Source organism: Rousettus aegyptiacus, unplaced genomic scaffold (genome assembly GCF_014176215.1).
Source record: "Rousettus aegyptiacus isolate mRouAeg1 unplaced genomic scaffold, mRouAeg1.p scaffold_m13_p_11, whole genome shotgun sequence".
Classification (NCBI taxonomy): Eukaryota; Metazoa; Chordata; class Mammalia; order Chiroptera; family Pteropodidae; genus Rousettus; species Rousettus aegyptiacus.
In genome coordinates, this window is record NW_023416286.1 from 11,613,978 (window position 1) to 11,633,889 (window position 19,912).

At 39.1% G+C, this 19,912-nt stretch overlaps 1 protein-coding gene across 1 annotated transcript in view; it reads left to right on the forward strand.

Annotated features, from left to right (window-relative positions):
• LOC107503950 overlaps positions 1–19,912 on the forward strand; it is a 160,667-nt gene that overhangs the window by 29,714 nt on the left and 111,041 nt on the right.

Here is a 19,912-nt window from a genome sequence, read left to right on the forward strand (position 1 = left end):
TTTAAAATGAGTGTCTGAACATGTTGGTTGCAGTTGCCATAGCCTTTGCCTTGCTCACCCCGCGTGGGACTGGGCAGCCTCATGTCTCCACCTCCTTCTACCATTCCAAGGTGATTTCTTAATTCTTTCCCTAGTTGTAGGGCTTCTCTTAATCCAGACCTCAGGCGACTCTGCTTGCTGCTTGCTCCATGGATTCATCACAATTTTGGTGTGGTCACAAGAGGAGATGTACAAAGCCTCTACCCTCTACACTATCTTGATCAGAACTATCCTTGTTGGTTTTCCATCTGGAAGATCTATCCTTCGATATCAGTGGGGGTGTTAAAGTCCCTTACTATGACTGTACTGCTGTCAATCTCTTATGTATGTAGGTGCTCCTACATTGGGTACGTACATGTTTACAAGGGTTATATCCTATTGTTGAATTGATCCCTTTTTTTTATTATGTAAAGTCTATTTTGTCTAATCTAAGTACTTCTACCCCAACTTCTTTTTTCACTTTTATTTGCATGAAATACATTTTCCTTTACTTTCAGTCTGTATGTGTCTTTCAATCTGAAGTGGGTCTCTCGTAGACAGCATATGTGTGAATCTTGTTTTCTTATCCATTCAGTTCCCTTATATCTTTTGATTGAAATGTTTAATTCATTTACATATAAAGTGATTATTGATAGGTACAGAGTTATTGCCATTTTATTATTCACATTTATGCTCCTTTTTTGTTATTTGTTTTTCATTTCTCCCTTCTTCTTAAAGGAGCTCCTTTAAAGTTTCCTGTAATATTGGTTTGGTGGTGGTGAATTTCTTCAGCTTTTTCTTGTCTGGGGAGCTCTTTGTATATTTCTTTTGATTTTAAATAATGGCCTTGCTGGGTAGAGTAGTCTTCATTCTAGTTCCCTGCTTTTCATCATTTTAACTATTTTGTGCCAAACCATTTTGGCCTACAAAATTTCTGTTGAGAAATCAGCTGATAGTCTTATGGGGGTTCCCTTGTAGGTCACTAATTGCCTTTCTCTTGATGCTTTTAATATTCTCTCTTTGTCTTTAATCTTTGGCGTTTTAATTATGATGTGTCTTGGCGTGGTCTTCTTTGGGCTCAACATGTTTGGAACTCTGCACTTTTTGGACTTGTATGTCTATTTCCTTCCCTAGGTTAGAAAAGTTTTCCTTTGTTATTTTTTCAAATAGGTTTTCAACTTCTTGCTCTCTCCCTTTTCCTTCTCATACCCTTATGATGCAAATACTGTTATATTTGATGTTTCCCAGAGGTCCCTTAAATTACCCTCATTTTAAAAAAGACTTTTTTCCTTGTTGTTCTGATTTCATGTTTTATGCGACCTATGGCTTCCAAATTGCTGATCCAATCCTCTATACATCCAATCTATAGCTGATTCTATCTAGTGTACTCTTCATTTCAGATATTATATTGTTCATTTCTGACTGGTTCTGTTTTATGGTTTCTATGTCTTTTTTTATGCTTGCTATCTATTTGTTGAAGTTCTCACTAAATTTCTTAAGCATCCTCAGAACCAGTTTTGAACTCTGCTTCAGGTAGATTATTTGTCTCCATTTCATTTAGTTCTTTCATTCGGGACATGTTTCTTTGTTACTTCATTTTGGCTGTCTTTCTTTGTTTCTATGGATTAAGTCAGTCTTGGCAAGGTGCCTTTATGTAGTAGGTGTCCTGTGGGGCCCAGTGAGGCAGTCTTCCCTGGTCAACTGAGCTGGATGCTCCAGGTGTGTCCCTTGTGTGGGTTGTGTGTACTTACCTGTTGTAATTGAACCTTGGCTTCTGTTGGTATTTCAGTGATAGGATTGACTCTCAGGCTGACTGGCTGTGAGGATTGGCCATAACTACAGTGTAAGAGCTGCTGTGTGGGGGCTGATCACATGGAGCAGGAGTTGCCCCGGCAGGCTCTGGTGCCTACTGAGACCATTCTTTAGGTATACCGCTTGAGGAGCTAATCAAGTTGTGTTCTGTTGTAGTTTGAAGCCAGCCACCAAATGTTCTCGTTCTGGGGTCTCTTGGAAGGGTTTCCTTTCTAGTCCAAAGTCAGCCACTAGTTGCAGGCAGTGGTTACCTGGTAGAAGCTACAAAGTGATCTATAGTTGGTCACCGCCTGTTCTGTACCTGGAGGTACAATATCAGGCCAGCTATCACCAGTACCAGTCCTGGGGCAGCTCAGCAAAAGGCTCAGGTAAACCCTAGGCTTGCCACTGCCTGCCAGCTATCCATAAGGCTCCGCTTCTGAAAGAGCCTCAAGTGGTACAGGTTATGAAATATTTGAATGGGGCAGGGCCTCAGAAAGTCACCAGCATGGGGCAAATAGTTTTCAATGAATTAATGCAGATTCAGATACGTGTAAGTGCTGAGCCTGGGGCCATTTCGTAAAAGTCTCAAAGTTTACCAAGGCCCGTTGCCACCCATTTAGGTCCTGTGGACCCCTGAGAGTTTTCCAAGAAAAACTGCAGCACATGTCAACAAAGTTTGCCTGCCAGCTGCAAAAAAAAGCCTCTGGTGTGCAAGTTGGATGGGGTAGAAACCCAGGGACTCATCAGGGTGGTATTAACAGGGATATTTAGAGTTGGAGGTATAGGGGGAGGGCTCAACACAGTAAAGATGGCTTCTGCCTGATGGCTACACAGGAGGAATGCTCAACACAAGGATACTAATGGCTGTCCTTCCAACCCTTGCCCTGAAGCCACACAACTCAATCTCTCTCTGTGTCTCTGGAGACTTTCCAGCTGCTGCCTCTCCACTGGAGCCCAGGGTGAGTGTCTGAGATTAAAATAATCTGTGCTCTGAGCTTTTTAAGAAGATTTTTGGATTTCCAGCCACCTTTAGTCTCACCTAAATAGATGGAATCCCAGCTGATTTTAACAGCCAGGTATTGTGCAGGCTGCTCTCTCTGGCACTGGTGTTCTAGGCTAGGGAGCCCAGTGTGGAGCTGGGACCCCTCATTCCTCAGGAGGGACCTCTGTAGCTGAGACATATTTCCTGATTCGCAACCACCACTCGTGGGTATGGGACCAACCCATTTTGCATCTCCACCTCTCCTATCACTCTCCAGGTGGCTTCTTCTTTATAATCTTAGTTATAAGATTTCTGTTTATCTAGTTTTTGGATGGTTATCCAGGTTGATTGTTCTATATTTTAGTTCCAATTTTAATGTGGTCATGGGAGGAGGCAAATACCGTGATGCCTACTCTACCATCTTGACCAGCAATCTATAGTACTTTCATGTGCACAATCTCACCAGATACTCCAGTAATAATTATTCCAATTAAAATGCTAATACTTGTCCTTTGGTTAAACAATTAACACATATAAAAAACCCAAACTATTTATACTTCATGCTTCAAAGCTAATCATCTCCAAGTAGTTTTATTTGTTAATTTTTTTATGTAAACTGTTTATTATGAATAGACTTGTGGATAACAAAGATTATAGCATATAAAAATGTCCTTGATTACTTTAAAATGCTAATACTTGTCCTTTGGTTAGGCCCTGCCTAAGACAACACTAACAGACTCTAACACTTATAAATTAGTCACAAGATCCTGCTCTACCACATTGCTCACTTTTATGAGAGAAGCACAAGCAGATCCCAGTTAAGAGGTTTCTCATTGATCTTCTGGGCTGTTTAAAAATTCCAAAAGGTTTTGGTCTTCGGTAATATTGGGTAGATGTAACATCTGCTACTTTGCAAAGACTGAGTACAGTTGACCCCTGACTTTCCACACATGGAACACCTGGAAGTCTGGATCACTCTTAAGTTAAGAATGTGTGGCTCTCCCCAGCACCCTCCTCCACCTCAAACCAGTCTGGAAGATTACCTTTTGGTTTTCAGTTACCCACTAAAATACTTCTTCTATTGGAAGATATTTACATATATCTTCCCCCATCATGTCATATCAGATTAACAACAAGGCAATAAAAGGTATGAAGTGGTGATTATTTTACTGAGATTCAAAGGGAGCAGCATATACAGAGCACCATTTTATTAAAATTGGCAGATTTCCACTCCATGCTTCATTTGCCAAATATTGATGTGGGTCAAGTTAGCCACCAGTGTGGGCCAAGTTCCCATCACAGTTGGCAGGTGGCAGTGGCACATCCCAGGCTGGCCCCAGCTATGGCCGACTACAATGCTTTCTGCCAGGGCAGGCTATGACTATTCGGAGCACAGGTGGGTGGTCCCTTAATGGGTCTAAACACAAAGCTGCATTTTCCATTTATTACATTTTTCCCATGAATCCAGTTTTAGGTGTTTTCCTACATCCATGTACAATTGTCCTAGCTGATGTTTAAAAAGAATATATGCAAATGTCTATCTATAAAATATGTATACATAAATGTATGTATGAATCCCCAAAAATATAATTGTCAAAAGTGAGACTGTGAACCATAATAAAAATCTCATTTTAAAAATTGTTGATCCTATTTTGGTTCCTAGAAGATGAAATATTTGCTCTTCTTACCTTTGCCCATTTCCACCTGAGCAAACACATACCTCTTCCCAAGGAACCAGAAAGGTAGCCTCTTGAATTCACACCTGCGAGTGGTAGGGTTTTCTCAGAGGGAAGATAAAGACTGAACAGCGTTTCTTAGGGCCTTAGAAGAAAGCAATTTTGAAGCAAAATTGTTCATGTAAAGTAGTTTGAATTTATATTGGAAAGGGACCCTTAACCACCTGATGGAAAAGTTCATTTACCATGTGTTTATTCACTTGCATGTTTACTTAAAGTTTTTGTGCACCAACTCTGAGGACACAGACAAATCAATGTGAGATATTTGCCTAAATAGCTTATGGTATACATGGAGAAAGATTTCCACTAGTGCCACCTTAAATCATCCACCTGGTACTTTTTAGAGAATTTTCACATCACTTGTCCCTGTGATCTCATTGAAACTGGCCAGGCTGACATTATTCTCCTCTTTGATTGTTGAGGGGACCATGTCCTGTCTCAGGTATGCTGTCAATGTTGGTGGAGCCAGCACTAGAACCTCTCAGTAATTGTGCTACTCAAAGCAAGTTGCCTGGCTGATCTGAGCCTGTTTTCTCATTTGTAAAAAGGGAATGAACAATATCTACCTATTTAATAAAACAATGACTGTAAGGTACTTGGTACCATGTGCAGCACGTAATGGGTATTCAACAAGCACCTATTCTTAGCTATTCTTAGAGATGGCGGCTATTCTAAGATAGGTTCTTAGTGCTACTGCTATGAAGATACTGTTTTGAAGATGATGGTACACACTGGGCTGGTCATCTCAGCATTTTGTGAAGCAATAGCTAGCTCACTTTTAGCCTTATGAGTCATCAATGAATTTTGAGAGTTGAGAGACAGTAAAGCAGCTTTAGTGGGCAGGATCCTCACCCCCACTTTTTTCTTTTTTCTTTTAAATACATTTGTTGTTTAGATGGTTTGATACAGAACAGCTTTTCTTCTCATTTTGAATATGTAAGTACTATACAACTGAATACAAAGAGGAACAAACAGTACCCAAGCCAAACTTGTAATTAAGTTAATGTGGCATAAACCAGTTTTGTACATAACATATAACAGCAAATTTTTTGTTACCCTTTAAAAATATACATTCTACACCTTTATTATTGTTTCCTGTTTAATGCATGGGCTGAAATCACTAGGACCAACTTTCTTCTTAAGAAAAGAGAGGAGAGGATAGAGACAAACAGAGGATCGAAGGTACGATGAATCTTTCTGAAATTGGCATCGGACTATCATGTCGCTTTCCTAGGGCCATTTGGAAAAACAGCCCTTGCTCACCCCTTTATTTCAATTCATCCACTGCCACCCATGTACATACATGCATATGTGTGTATGTGCGCATGCACACTCAAACTCAGGACCATCTATCTCTAGCCCTAACACTACTCAACTTTCCTCAGGCTGCGGATGAAGTCAGGTAACTCCAAGAATGAGGGGGGGCCTGCAGGGATCTGAGGAATTGCTGGGTTACTATCCCAAAACTGGTCGGCTTTGGCACCCCAGGGGACTGACTCCACAGATTCAAGGTGACCTGGAGAAATCCCTGCTGGTCAGTCCCCAGTTCTGAGGTCTTTCTTTTCAATGTCTCCCAAGAATGTATACAGATTTGCAGTAAACCTGGGAGGTCTTGCTAAACCTGATCCCTGTAGCCATGTTAACTCTGAAGGGAGAAGGAAGCCAGTGAGTGAGGAGGATGAGGGCAGGAGTGCCTGCATCTGCCTTTGTTTCCTGGCTCCAAGAAAAAAGCTGGAGACCAGAAGGCTGTGCTTTGTAGGAAGAATTTCAGGGTTTTTAAAGTGAAAATATGTGAGTGTGGAATTGAATATCATGGTGAAAAATAAGATTACGCTCTCTTTCAGGAAGCTTCAGCAACGGTAGAGAATTCCTGACACAGCCTCAGTCAGTTCCTGAGTTCTGAGCCCAACAACTATTATTCATGCATTTACTCAGATTTGGCAAAGAAATCATTTTATTTCCACTCAACAAGTATTTCTAGAGCACTTAGAATATGGCAGATGTGATACTAGTTTTAAGGATACAGTAGTGAGTGACGCACACAGGACCCTGTCTTTATGGAGCTCATCGTCTATAGAGACAGAAAAATGGAACTATTAATTAAAATGCAATGAATGTTAGAAGATGCCCCATGCTGCTTATAAGCAAGTGCTAGGCAAGAACAATACTTATAGGGTGATACTTGCCATCAACTGAAGGTTTCAGATTTATACAGTTAGCACTCTCTGGGTGGTTTATTATTTTTTAGCCACTTGATGCTACTGGTGGGCAATGTCTAAGTCTGTGTTGTTATAATAATTAGGCTTTCCTCCAGCAGAGCTTTCCTCTCCTCACGTTTTCTCTCCCAGTAGCACCTCTCCCCAGCATGATCACTTCTCTTTAAATTCAACTCAAATGCAAAGCCCTTCCTGATCCTCCATCTAGTCAGACCCAATGCTGCTTGCTTTGGGCTGCATCTGCTTTTTAGATCTGACCCTCAGGAAGCATGAATCTTATTATCATTTTATTTACTTGCCTGTCTCCCCTTTGGATTATGTGGTCCATGGGATCAGGGGCCACAGCTTTTAATTTTTTTTTTTGTAGCTTAGTCTATTGGACAGGTCATCCATCAGAGCAGGAGGAGACATAAAGATTCTGGCCAATGGCTTAGAAAGGTAGCTAAGGTGATAGGAGCATATGGATGTTCTCTTCTTGTTTCTTCTGCTCACTCTGAAGAACAGAAAGCAGGATCCCACCTGAAGGTCAAGATGGGGTTAGAAGAAGTTTGAAGGTGAGTATGAAAAAGAAGACATGAGGTTGTCTGGAAAGTGGAAGAGGGCATGGTAGGGTCTAGGGGTGACATAACTATCTAGGACAGTAGGAGAGGGACTGGACCAATATCTTATCAGTACTCTAAGCAGCACTAGATCCCACTTGAGGTTAGAAGTCATGAGTTTCTAACAAGACCATCAACAAGGCTAGATGTGTTTCCACATACTTTCATTTGTAAAGATGAAGACAGAGTTGATAGAGGGTTGTGTATGATGAGGGTCAGGATTTTGTCATTCAGATGCCACAGCAGGAAAGAAGAAAGGATGCAGGAGAGGAATGCTAATGAGTCATTAAAATGATGAACCATGAAATATCATCTGGATGAGAAGCAAAGTAAGAAAAAAGGAGGGTTAAAGAACAGTGGTGGGTCAATATGAGGGTCAAACAATTGTTGAGATCGGTTTGCTACTGGAGAGAGTAAGCAGATACCTGGAGGAAACTTAAATGGTTGGAGGATTTACTTTCTGGAAGCTGAAGAGGAAACAAATTCTCCTCTTGAAATACTGTTGCTGAAGGAGATACAGAGGGTTCGGGGCCATATTTCAGAGAGCAGAAAAATGACTCTTAAGGTGTTTGTCCAAAGAGAAGGGGATTTACCCCTCTCTTCCTTTTTTTGTGGTTTACTCTTTTGTTTACTTCACAAATACCTATTGAGACTTAGTAGGCTGCAGTCCTAATACCTGTCAGGAAAGCTGAGTCACTGCATGCAGGAACACCACCCTTGGTGGGGAAGCTCATAGGAGCCAGGAATCAAGCCAGGTGCTTTCACTCATTCCCTCACTTTCCTCTAGGATATTATTCTCCTCATTTTACAGATGAGAAAACTGAGGTCCAGGGAAGTTATGTAGTTCACACAGCATATATATGTGTTGGGCACTTGGACTCACACCAGTTCTGTTAGACTCTGTGCTGGAGAGAATTGGACCACTGCATAAAAATTCTAATTTGACTTGAAATGGTCCCTACATTTATCCCACACATCCCTCCAAGTTGGAATATTTTTTTTTGTAATCTCCCAAGATTCTGAAAGAGTAACAGATCTGAGTAGTTTAAAACAGTAGTTTCCAAGAGCTGGACTGTGGCATCAGTTTAAGACAAAAATAAGAAAACAAAGAAAAGTCAGTGTTTATGTATACAGGACAGGAATGACTGCCTCTTATGCTGAGTGTGCCCTTTGACTTAATAAAACTTTAGTGTTATGATATCATTTAGCTTAATTCCTTTTTGGTATTAAAACATTCTTTGGCTTCCAGTCAATATGACAGAGTAGGTGAATGCTGTGCCAGCTTCCTCTCATGACCACATCAAAATTACAACTAACTACCAAACAGCCATAATTGGGAGTTTCCTGAAGTTTAGCTGAGCAGGAGTCTTATGGCTGAGAACATACAGAGGCTACCTCAAGATTAGTAGGAGGGGCAGAGATGTGGAATGTGTGTGGCAGTGGAGAATCAGGAGGAATATCTCAACTGTGGAGAGATATTCCTGACCCCACACCAGGGTCCCCAAAACATGGTTCCATTGCTGTAAAGAGAGGTTCTCACAATTTCTGGCTGTAATAACCAGCAGAGATTATGGCTGAGTGGGACAAAAGACCTCTAGAATCACAGATATTACTCTAAGTGACCTATGGACATAGACTTACTCAGTGACACACTCATTCACTCTTAAATCCAGTGCTGGGGCAGCACATTAACAGGTGCCAGGGACATACAAGGAGGAACTGATTTCTCTGGCTTTAGGACAAGGGATAACAGAGCAGCTTTCTTACAGACAAAAGTGCTGGCAGAGGGCTTCGTTCCATTGTTGAGCACTCCATACCCAGTGAGCAGATGCAGATGGGTGCCATAACTGACTCTTCATTAACCTGGCTAACATTGTGCAGGCGATTCCCTGAAACCCTGCCCCCTCCAAAATTGCAGGACACAGCACAATCAGAGCCACATCCGAAGACAGCAAACCCAAAGGGCAGACTAGACAGGCACCAGAGACCTGCTAAAGTAAATCCTGTGCTGTAGAGTCATAAAACAGCTCCTCTACTATAATCACTGGCCAGTCCTCACAATGAAATAGCCTGATGTTATGTAAACATCAACCAAGGTTCAGCTACAACAGGAGAGCACACACAACCCATACAGAGTACACACTTGGAGCACCTGGCTCAGATGAGCAGGGAAACTGTGCCACTGGGCCCCACAGGACACATACTACATAAGTCCACTCTACTAAGACCAGGAGACATAGCAGCCCTTCCTAATATATAGAAACAAAGATGAGGGGGCGGGCAGCCAAAATGAGACAACAAAGAAACATGTCCCAAATGAAAGAACAGAACAAAGTTCCAGAAAAAAGGAAAAAACTAAATAAAATGGAGACAATCAACCAGATGCAGAGTTCAAAACACCGAGTATAAAGATGCTCAATTAACTTAGAGGAAGAGTAGATAACTGCAGTGAGAACTTTAACAAAGAGATAGAAAACCTTAAAATGGAGATAGAAAACATAAAAAAAGAACCAGTCAGAAATTAAGAATATGATAACAAATGAATACTAGCTTAGGAGAAATCAATAGTAGATTAGATGAAGAGAGTTTAATTAGCAATTTAGAAGATAAAGTAGCAGAAAACACGCAATCAGAGTAGCAACAAAAAAAATTGTTTTTTAAAAGAGGCTATTTTAAGGGGCCTCTGGGACATCAAGCATACCATTTGCATCATAGGGAAACCAGAAGAGGAAGAGAGAGAGCAAGAAATTGAAAACCTATTTCAAGAAATAATAATGGAAAATTTCTCTAATCTGGCAAAGGAAATAGACATATAAACCCAGGAAGCAAAGAGAATTCCAAAAGAGATGAACCCAAAAGGGCCCACAGTGAGACACATTATAATTAAAATGCCAAAGTTTAAAGATAGAGAATCTTAAAAGCAGCAAGAGAAAAGCAGCTAGTTACCTACAAGAGAGCTCCCATAAGATCGTCAATTTTTCAACAGAAACTTTGTGGGCAAGAAGGGATTGGCAGGAAATCTTCAAAGTGATGAAAAGCAAGGACCTACAACTAAGATTACTCTAATTAATAGCAAATTAATTAGAATAGAAAGACTGATAAGAGCGTCCCAGACAAGAAAAAGCTAAAGGAGCTCATCACTACCAAGCCAGTATTACAGGAAATGTTGGAGGGACTCCTTTAAAAAGAAAAATAAAAATGAATCTATATAAAAATATAAATAATAAAGTGACAACTGTTATATCAATAATTACTTTAAATGTAAATGGATTAAATGTTCCAATCAAAAGACAGGGGAGCTGAATGGATAAGAAAACAAGACACATATGCTGCCTACAAGAGACTCATTTCAGATCAAAAGACACACACAGACTGAAGGTAGAGGGATGGAAAAAGATGTTTCATAAAAATGAAATCAAACAAACAAAAAGCTAGGGTAGCAATACTTACACCAGACAAAGAGACTTTAAAACAAAGGCTGCAACAAGAGACAAAGGACTGTTATCCTATTTCTGGGCATTTATCTGAACAAACCCAAAATACTTCTTCAGAGGGACATGAGAATCCACTAAGTTCATTGCAGTATTATCTACAATATTCAAAATATGGAGGTTACTTGAGTGTCCATTACTGGGTGAATAGGTAAAGAAGAGGTGATACATATACACAATAAATTATTATTCAGCCACAGAAAAGAATGAAATCTTGTCATTTGCAACAACGTAGATGGACCTAGAGGGTATTGGGCTGAGTGAAGTAAGTCAGACAGAGAAAGACAAATGCCACATGATTTCACTTACATGTGGAATCTAAAGCACAAAATAAGCAAACAAATAAAACAGAAACAAACTCATTGCTACAGAGGACATTTTGATGTTTGCCAGATGGGAGGGAAGATGGGGGGTGGGTGAAGAAGGAAAAGGGATTAAGAAGTACAAATTGATCCTTACAAAATAGTTATGGGGATATAAATTATAGTATAAGGAATATAGCCAATAATATTGTAATAACGTACAGCGTCAGACAGATGACCATTTTGTCAGTTACGTAAATGTCTAATCACTTGTACAACTGAAACTGATAAAATAACACATGCTGCTTGTAATTTAAAAAATTATTTAAACATGAAAAATACATACATACATACATACATACATACATACAAATTCTGGGGGAAAATAAACATTGTTCTTATTATGAGATGAAAACAAACAGTAGATAGGAGGTTGTCTGTTTGCTTGTTTTAATGTCCTTACTAGGCAGAATAAATAGTTGTTTCTAGTCCAGTCCCATAATGTTTGTGGTCATTTTACCAGTCCATGAAATTAAAGGCCTGGGAACTACTTGTTGAGACCAAACACGGCTTGCAAGCCTGACCTGAATTGACCTGGCACTGGGTCTGCAGGAGGAGAGGATTTTAGTTTTGTGGCTTCAGCATCAGCTCCCTGAGCTGATGGAAGTCATGGAGAGACTCATGGGCTTGAAGACCTTTCAGTTTTCCTTAGTGTGCGTACAAATCCATGCCTGAGTCAGTTTTCACTATCATTTACCTTACAGCGGATTTGAAATTAGTGTGCTCTCTCTTTAGTCCCTGAGTACTCTGAGGACGAAGTGTCCACACAGCCTGACAGCAGAGCAGAGTCTCTCAGGCTGGAGCTGCTGGAAACTTTAAGGGAGGAGTGTGGAAATCAGTTCACAGAAGCTGCTGCCTGTTGGGAACAGTGACCACTGGCCCTCCCCTTCAATCAGAGGTCTGTTTCCAGATGGTGCAGCACTGAACACGCTGACAAGTGTGTCTTTCATCTTGTGGTAATTAGTGAGCAGACTCACAGCAACTAGAAGTCAGTGAGAGGCTCAAGGTCAAGGAAGCAGTGTTTCTTGGCTCAGCTATGGAACATTACCTTAGCCTTGTTGGTTTGGGCTAAGGAAGGGCTATCCACATTCTAATGAGCGAAGATAAAAAAAAATAGAGAATGACCAATGACTTCTACTAGAAAAGACTACTGAGTAATGGCTGTCATGATGGTTTTCTTAAATCAAGTTGCAACAGGACATAAATTCTAAGCTCAAAAGTAAAAGTTTTGCCATATTTCAGTTTTTATCTTTTGTTTCTCTCACATTCACTTCCTTATTAAAATCATTGTCGTCTCTTTCTTTCCCTTCTTCCTTGTTTATTTTCATTTCAGCTGTTCATTATACACAGTATAGTGCGATGGGTCCAAGTGTAGGATTTGGATTTCAGGGATTTTCATACTGTTTCCAGTACATAACAATGTTTTGACTTTGGGCACATTGCTTAATCGCCTAGGGCACATTTTCTCATCTATAAAAAGGGATTTCAATAACATTTATTTCTCTAGTGTTGATATGGGTATTAAAAGAGAAAATGCTTATAAAGCACCAGAAGTGCCTACCATAGAATAAGCATACAATAAATGTTAGCCATTATGATTATCTCTAAAAAGTACAGACTATGAGAGGAATGATTTATACAGGCTCATGTCAGCAAGCATTTATTAAACACATACAAGCATCTTGGTGTTTGGGGGAGTACAGCAGAACTGCAGATGAAGCCTTTACTCTCTAGCGTCATGCTATTCATTCCACTGGTTTTGTATATTGTTAGAATGTGAGAACTATTCCTTGGGTTCTCAGCTGTGGGGATAACCCTTATATTATGTCCCTTCTCACTTTACTGTTCCAGCCTTTCAACAAAGGACATAGTTTCAACAAGGTAGGTTCACAGCTTTTAGCAGCAAATTAAAGCTTTTGGGAAACCACTTTATATATCCAAAGACAAAAAGTATCCAGGTAACCTGAAATAAATCAATGTACCTTTCAAAACTCTATACTTTGTTCTATTAACCCAAACAAAATCTGGCTGAATAAGTTTTTTTTTTTAAAAAAATGCATGAGCCTATTTTATAGATGAATTCAGTTCTTAGCTTGGACCTAGTAGCATTGTTTCTCTTGGGACAGAAATGAGTGTTCTTAGAAGGCAAGTTACATGTGCCAAAAAGTAAACATTGCTCTAACTCCAGAAGCATATGAGGCCCAAGACATTAGAGAATATATATCATGCTGGCTCTGAGAGGCTGAGACAAAATACATTTGTAAAGCCTCAGAAACTACATTCCTAATGTGTGTTCTCGTTAACAGAATTGCTTACTAATTTGGAAACTCACCCATCAGTCGCTTTGGTTTCATCCTGCAGATTTTACCAGGAGAGTTCATGCTGCACTAAAGAACTATTTTCCTTTCATTGATTTAAAAACATAACATTTATTCATTAAAGCAAAAAGAGCCAAATTTTTAATTTACCCTCAAATGCTCAGTAGCATGTCTGTCTCTGAATAAAATGATTTAATCTTTGTTTTAAAACGAGATGATTTTACCATTCTAAAATCATTGGAGATGTGTCGCTCTGATGAATAAGCTTTTACCATGAAGAAATACTTTCATTCTGAAAAAAGTGAACAGCTTCACTTTAGTGAAATCCCATTAAAACGACTCTTTCAACAGATAGAATCTTTAAAACTTTAGACTTGGTTTTCGATTTGAAAAAAATCTTTACAAGAAAAGAAAAGCAAGTGCAAAGATCAAGCAAACAGAACTTCAAACATTTAATCTTGAATTCTTCTTGGTTATAAGAGAGGATTTTGTTTGTGATCAACATGGAAGAAATAGGGCCTTTTTGATCAACTATCAACATAATACTCAACAAACCATGTGTTCTTTTGGGGTTTTTAAAAAATTGAGAATTCTGGCAATAACTGATCTGTTCTCTGTGTCTATAGTTCTGCCTTTTCCAGGATGTCATAATAAGAAATCGTATAACATGTAGCCTTTTGAGTTTGGATTCTTTCACTTATCAAAATGTGTTTGGGATTCACCTATGTGTTCCATGTGTAAATATTTTATATCTCATTATTGGTAAGTTATATTCCATTACACACACACACACACACACACACACACGCGCGCGCGCGCGCACACACACACCACGATTAGATTTTTCCTTCACCTGTTGTAGAAATCTGAGTTCTTTTTAGCTGTTGTCAGCTATGAATAAAAGTGATTATAGACATTCATGTACAGGTTTTATGTGAATGTAAGTTTTTACTTCCTTTAGGTAAACACCTGGAAGTAAAGATTGTTGGATCACTTGGTAAGTGTAGGTTTAACTTTATAAGAAACTGACAAACTATTTCCAATAGGTGTAGAATTTTGCATTCCCTCCAACTTTGTTTGAAAATTCCAGTTATTTTGTATCTTTATTAGCACTTGGCCTGTCAGTTTCTTTTTCCTTTGGCCATTCTAATACAAGTATAGCGATATCTCATTGTGGTTTTAATTTGCCTTTCCCTAATGGCTAATGATGTTGAGTATCCTTTGGTGTTTATTTAAATTTTGTGTATTTTTGGTACATTTTTATTGGATCATTCATTTCCTTATGTTGTGTTTCGAGGGTTCTTTATGTGTTCTAGATACAAGTCTTTTGTCAGATATGTGATTAGCAAATGTCTTTTTCTCATCCTATAGTTTGTTTTTTCATTCTTTTATAAAAAAAAGTGTTAAGTTTGATAAAGCCCAATTTATTGTTTTTTGTTTGTTTTTATAGATTATATTTTTTGGTGTTGTATAAAAACTCTAACTCCAGGCAAAGGTCTTTTTTTATTTTATTTTTTACTTTATTTTTTTTTATGTGTCAATATTTTTTTAACATTTATTTTTTTATTTTCCCCCTCCCCTTCTCCTTTACTCCCTCCCTTCTGGTAACCACTAGTCCATTGTCCATGTCCATAAGTCTCTGTTTGTTTGTCCTGTTCATTTGTTGCTTTTTAGGTTTATGTCTCACATATGTGATATCATGTGATTTTAAATGTTTTCTGTCTGGCTTATTTCGCTTAGTATGATTATTTCAAGGTCTATCCTGTTGTTGCAAATGGCAGTATTTCATCTCTTCTTATGGCTGAGTAATATTCCATCGTATATATGTAAAGGGTCTCTTTTTAATGTCAAAATTATTTGCAGTCTCCCAGAGAATTGGTGTCAAACTCTTTAACATCTATTAATTGGAAAAAAAATGTAATGACAAAACTTTATTATTCGCTACAGGGTCTCTATGCTTTTGAAAAATGGGGCTCTCTCTACCTCTCCTATATTTGTTTACTTGATTTGAGCCCTCAGTTTCAGATGCAAATCCAGGACCCTCATTATTCTAACTGTGAATGCTCTACTCTGGTCTTAAGCTTATCGAGAGTTCATAACACTGGTGAGAAGAATAAAGAATAATGCTTAGAAACATGAAGAATTGATGTGGTTCCAGCAGTTTCAGGAAACCATAACTACAGCTATTAAAACAGGGTATAAGTCTTGGTCTACCACTGGTATGCTCAGGCCACTGCGGCTTTCATTAACTAACTCCTCCTGCTTTCAGACTTTTTGCTCATTGACTCAGCATTGAAATTCCAGGTGAGAATGTGACAAGATGACCTTATGACTGTTCATTTGTTAGAGTGTAGCACTCAATTGTAGATACCAAGGGACTGATCTCAGTGCTCTGAAATCAGATGGTGAGAGATCAGAAAAGTACTTTTTTCATTGAGCCAGGGAGCTGGAAATTTAACAAGCATTGATCAAAGGCTTACCACTATGCAGTCAGGGATAATAAAAGTACTATGCTATTTGTACACACTATGAAAATGCCCAAAAGGCCATGGTGGCTCAGGAAACTGACATTTCCTAGAAAAATCTAGGTAAGGTTCATAGGTGATATGACATTTGGAAGAATAAGTGAGAAGTTACCAGAGGCAGAAGAGAAGGAAAATGTATTTCAAGAAGACAAGGGGGAATAGTTTGCTGTAGCATGGACAGAAGGGTAGAGAGTGAATGGTTGGGAAGACTATTGGACAATAGGACAGAGGCAATTGTAAGGGGCCCAAGTTTGGACTTTATCCTATCAGCAAGATGGAGCACAACCTCTTTCTGGCTTCTTAGGAGAAAACACAGGAAGTAAAGCAATTACTGAAATTGCTATAGAAATAAGGAATCCTGAATTTTCTTATGTGTTATCCCTGAGATACAAAATTTGATAATACCTTCTCGTTGAAGGACAGGATGGAATATCATAGATCTATAGATTGAATAGAACTTAGATATTGTCTAAAGGTCCATCTGATCTTTATGTCTAAACTTATGTTTAGACTTTATGTTTCAAAAAGAGAAAATGAACCCAAGAGAGATACAATAATTCACACAAAGTGACCTACGGTGATGATACAAGGTCTCTGCCATAGCCACAGCTCTCAGTGGCCTGAGTCACTCTCAGTGGCAGAGCTGCTTCATTTTAAAGTACTTGAAGCTCTTGTCTCCCACTTCCCAGAATTTACAAAGGGGGCTATACAGAACATTATTTCTATGAGATCTGCAAGGAAAGGTCCTGAGGTCACATAAGTTAGGAAATGTAGTATACCTACTCTCCAGAGCATGTTAGCATATTAGAGATTCTAAGAAGACCCACAGCATTTATTTAGCTCTGTTTTACCCACATTCCCCCCCACCACCTGAAGGATAATAGTTTGACAAAAACCTGTTAACATAAACAATTACCTGCCTAGTCTGGTCTGAGTCAGTGTAGAACAGGCTAGGAGACAATGAATTTACAAGCCAGAAGTGGAAGTCCTAGGTGGTTACTGCTCCCAGGAAGGCTTGCAGGGAGAATGAAGCTTGAAGCTCTGTAAGGCTCACTTTCACCATGCTGTAAAAACCAGCAAAAGCCCTGTTTTCCTAGAATCCAAACAAATAACTGATTTGTTTTCTTTAATTTTTATGAAACAGACAAAAAAGAAGTTATCAATAAAGTTAATATGGAGTATATATGTATGAACTAAACAGGGAATGACTTTATATTTATGTAAGATGTGAGAAATTAGGGAGGAAGTTGTCTTAATTTGGGGCCATACACCATATGTACATGTGAACTTACATGCAAACTTTCTCTTGTCATTTCATGGTGGAGATGACCATGAGTGAGATACAATCACCCAGTAAGGAGCTCAGTGTCTGATATGCTCAGAATCATTTAGAGAGGGGGTCATAATTTTCTTGGTTCTAATTTTCACCTAAAAATCTGGAAAATTCAGCTTTCTAGAGAGCGCCAGGCTCTTCTCCTTGCAAACATATTGGTCACAAGGTATGAAGCAAACATCTAATATCAAGCAAAAAGCAATGACAGAGTCCGATGCCTTTCTTTCAATGTCCTCAACATCCTCCAAGTTTGGTCTCAGGCTCTCTTGCTGTCACCTGTGAGTCATTCCTGTGTGTTCTGCCACCCATTCTTCTGGCAGCTTTTCTCAGTCAGTCTCTGGATATAGCTCCCTGCCAGCAGGCCTCCTGATCCATTGCCCCTTTCACACTACGCAGTCGTTTGGAGCCCTTTCTGGCCATTACCAGAAAGAAGTCTGAAAGTCTCTCCCTTCTGATGGAGCTCCTGCCAAGCTTTTCAGAGGAATAAATGGCAAGATCAATGGTTTTCTCTTTCTGCATCTGTTTGGTTGAGTGTCTGCCAGGCACTATGCTAGGTGGTGGATACAAAGGTGGTTAAAACATTGCTCCTGCTCTTTAGAAATTTATGGGCTGTGGGGAAGTAAGTCACTCTCATAGATCATTTAAATTATCTGGCAAGTGCTACAGTAAAGCTATAAACAGAGCATTATGGACACTGGTCCTTGCCTTGGATGCCTCCTGGTCCCAGTGCAATTTCCTCTGGTGGAACATGGCCCCATACCTCACATACACATGGTCACTGAAAGGTGAGACTTGTTTCCTCAGAGAAAAATATATGTCAGACTTGGATTTATTTTTTCTCTGCCTTCACTGTCACATACCCCATTCCTACTGAGTAACATTCTCTTCCCCAGGGGCTTGGTGTTCTTTCAAACTCTGGAACAAGGTAGAATTAAGCTTCAAAGGATCATATCCAGCTGTGTCTGAGGGATAGCTTAGCTCTCCTGGTGCTTTTCTGTCCCTTCCCTTGAGGTGCTGGGACAAAAACATTCACATTCTCAAACCTACCATTGTTTGTATTGCAAAGGAAGATTAAATAACATTCAGGATAATTGCGGTATAAAATTCAGTTTTACAATGTACTCTAAGTCTTTAAAAGTAGTCATCAGAATACAATGCTCAGGATACTACTAAAAAATAATGACTTTCTTAAAAACAAGCATTAGAAGCTACATGTACAAACAGGGCCTTTTAAAATAGTTATGGCAGGCAGTTATAAACACTAAAATGACACTATCATAGCTTTACATAATTCTTACAGAAAAATTAGTTTCATTACTTTTATAAAATTTTTGTCGTGTTTTGACTGAAATAACTTTACTTAGTATGATCATCCACTTTATTTCTCTGACTTCGACTTCAAACGACTTTTGTTTTCTTCCAAAAATAAAGACTAATCTTAACAGATGGAGTTATGTCACTCATGTATTTAACATTCATCTGAAGCTGGTATCCCACTGTTCTTCAGATAAAGGTTAACATTTTTAACACTCTCTGGTAGATTGCATTATTGTTACCGAATATTTGCTGCCCCTCTCATCCTGGTGACACCAGGCTTTGCTCAGTGAAATGTGATTGGAAGTGGCATATGCCAGCTCCAGACAGGTGCTTTGAAAGCTATGTAGTGGCTCACCAGGGCTCCTGCCCCTCTGTGACAAGGCCTGTATGTTCCTTAAGGAGTTGTTCCCTCAGTCCTGGATCCCAAATGAAGGTGTGGAACAGAGTCTCAGTCATCTTCCTGTGAACAATTGGCAGGAGCAGGAAGTAACTATTCATTACTGTCAGCCACTGAGATTTGGGGAATATTTGTTATCGCAGCAAAGTATAGCCTATTTGGATAAGACAAATGACTGGAAAGCCTTGCGTGATTTGCTTCCCACATTTTTCCCAAGCACATCTTTCATCACTCTTTCTCCCTTTACTGTACTCTGTGCCACCCATTCTGACTTTATGTTTCTTGAAAACTCTAAACCCCTTCCTGCCTGAGGATCTTTACATGTGCTGTTTATTCTGCCTGGAATCTGATGTTTTGTTTGTTTATTTGCTGCATTCTACCACCTCTTCTACCTGCTTCACATGGCAAATGCCTATTCATTCTTTAGTTCTCAGGAATGCCGTCTTTACCTTCTTAAACAACAAGAATAACAATAATGCAAAAAGTTACTATAACCATATTCCATATGCTTAAGAATGAACCTAAGGAATTAGATATATGGGAGATATAGGAAAAAGGCCAACACAGCACTTCTAGAAATGTAAGCTACAGTGTCTAAAATGAAAAACATACTGGATTGCATAAACAACAGATTATCATTACAAAGGAAGAGGTTATTGAACAAGACAGGAAATTAGCAAAAAAAAAATACATGAATTAAGCAATAACATCAATCAACTTGACCTAATTTATAGAATACTCCACCCAACAACAGCGGAATATGTATTCTTTTCAAGTTCACACAGAATAGTTACCAAGATAGAACATATTCTGGGTCATTAAAA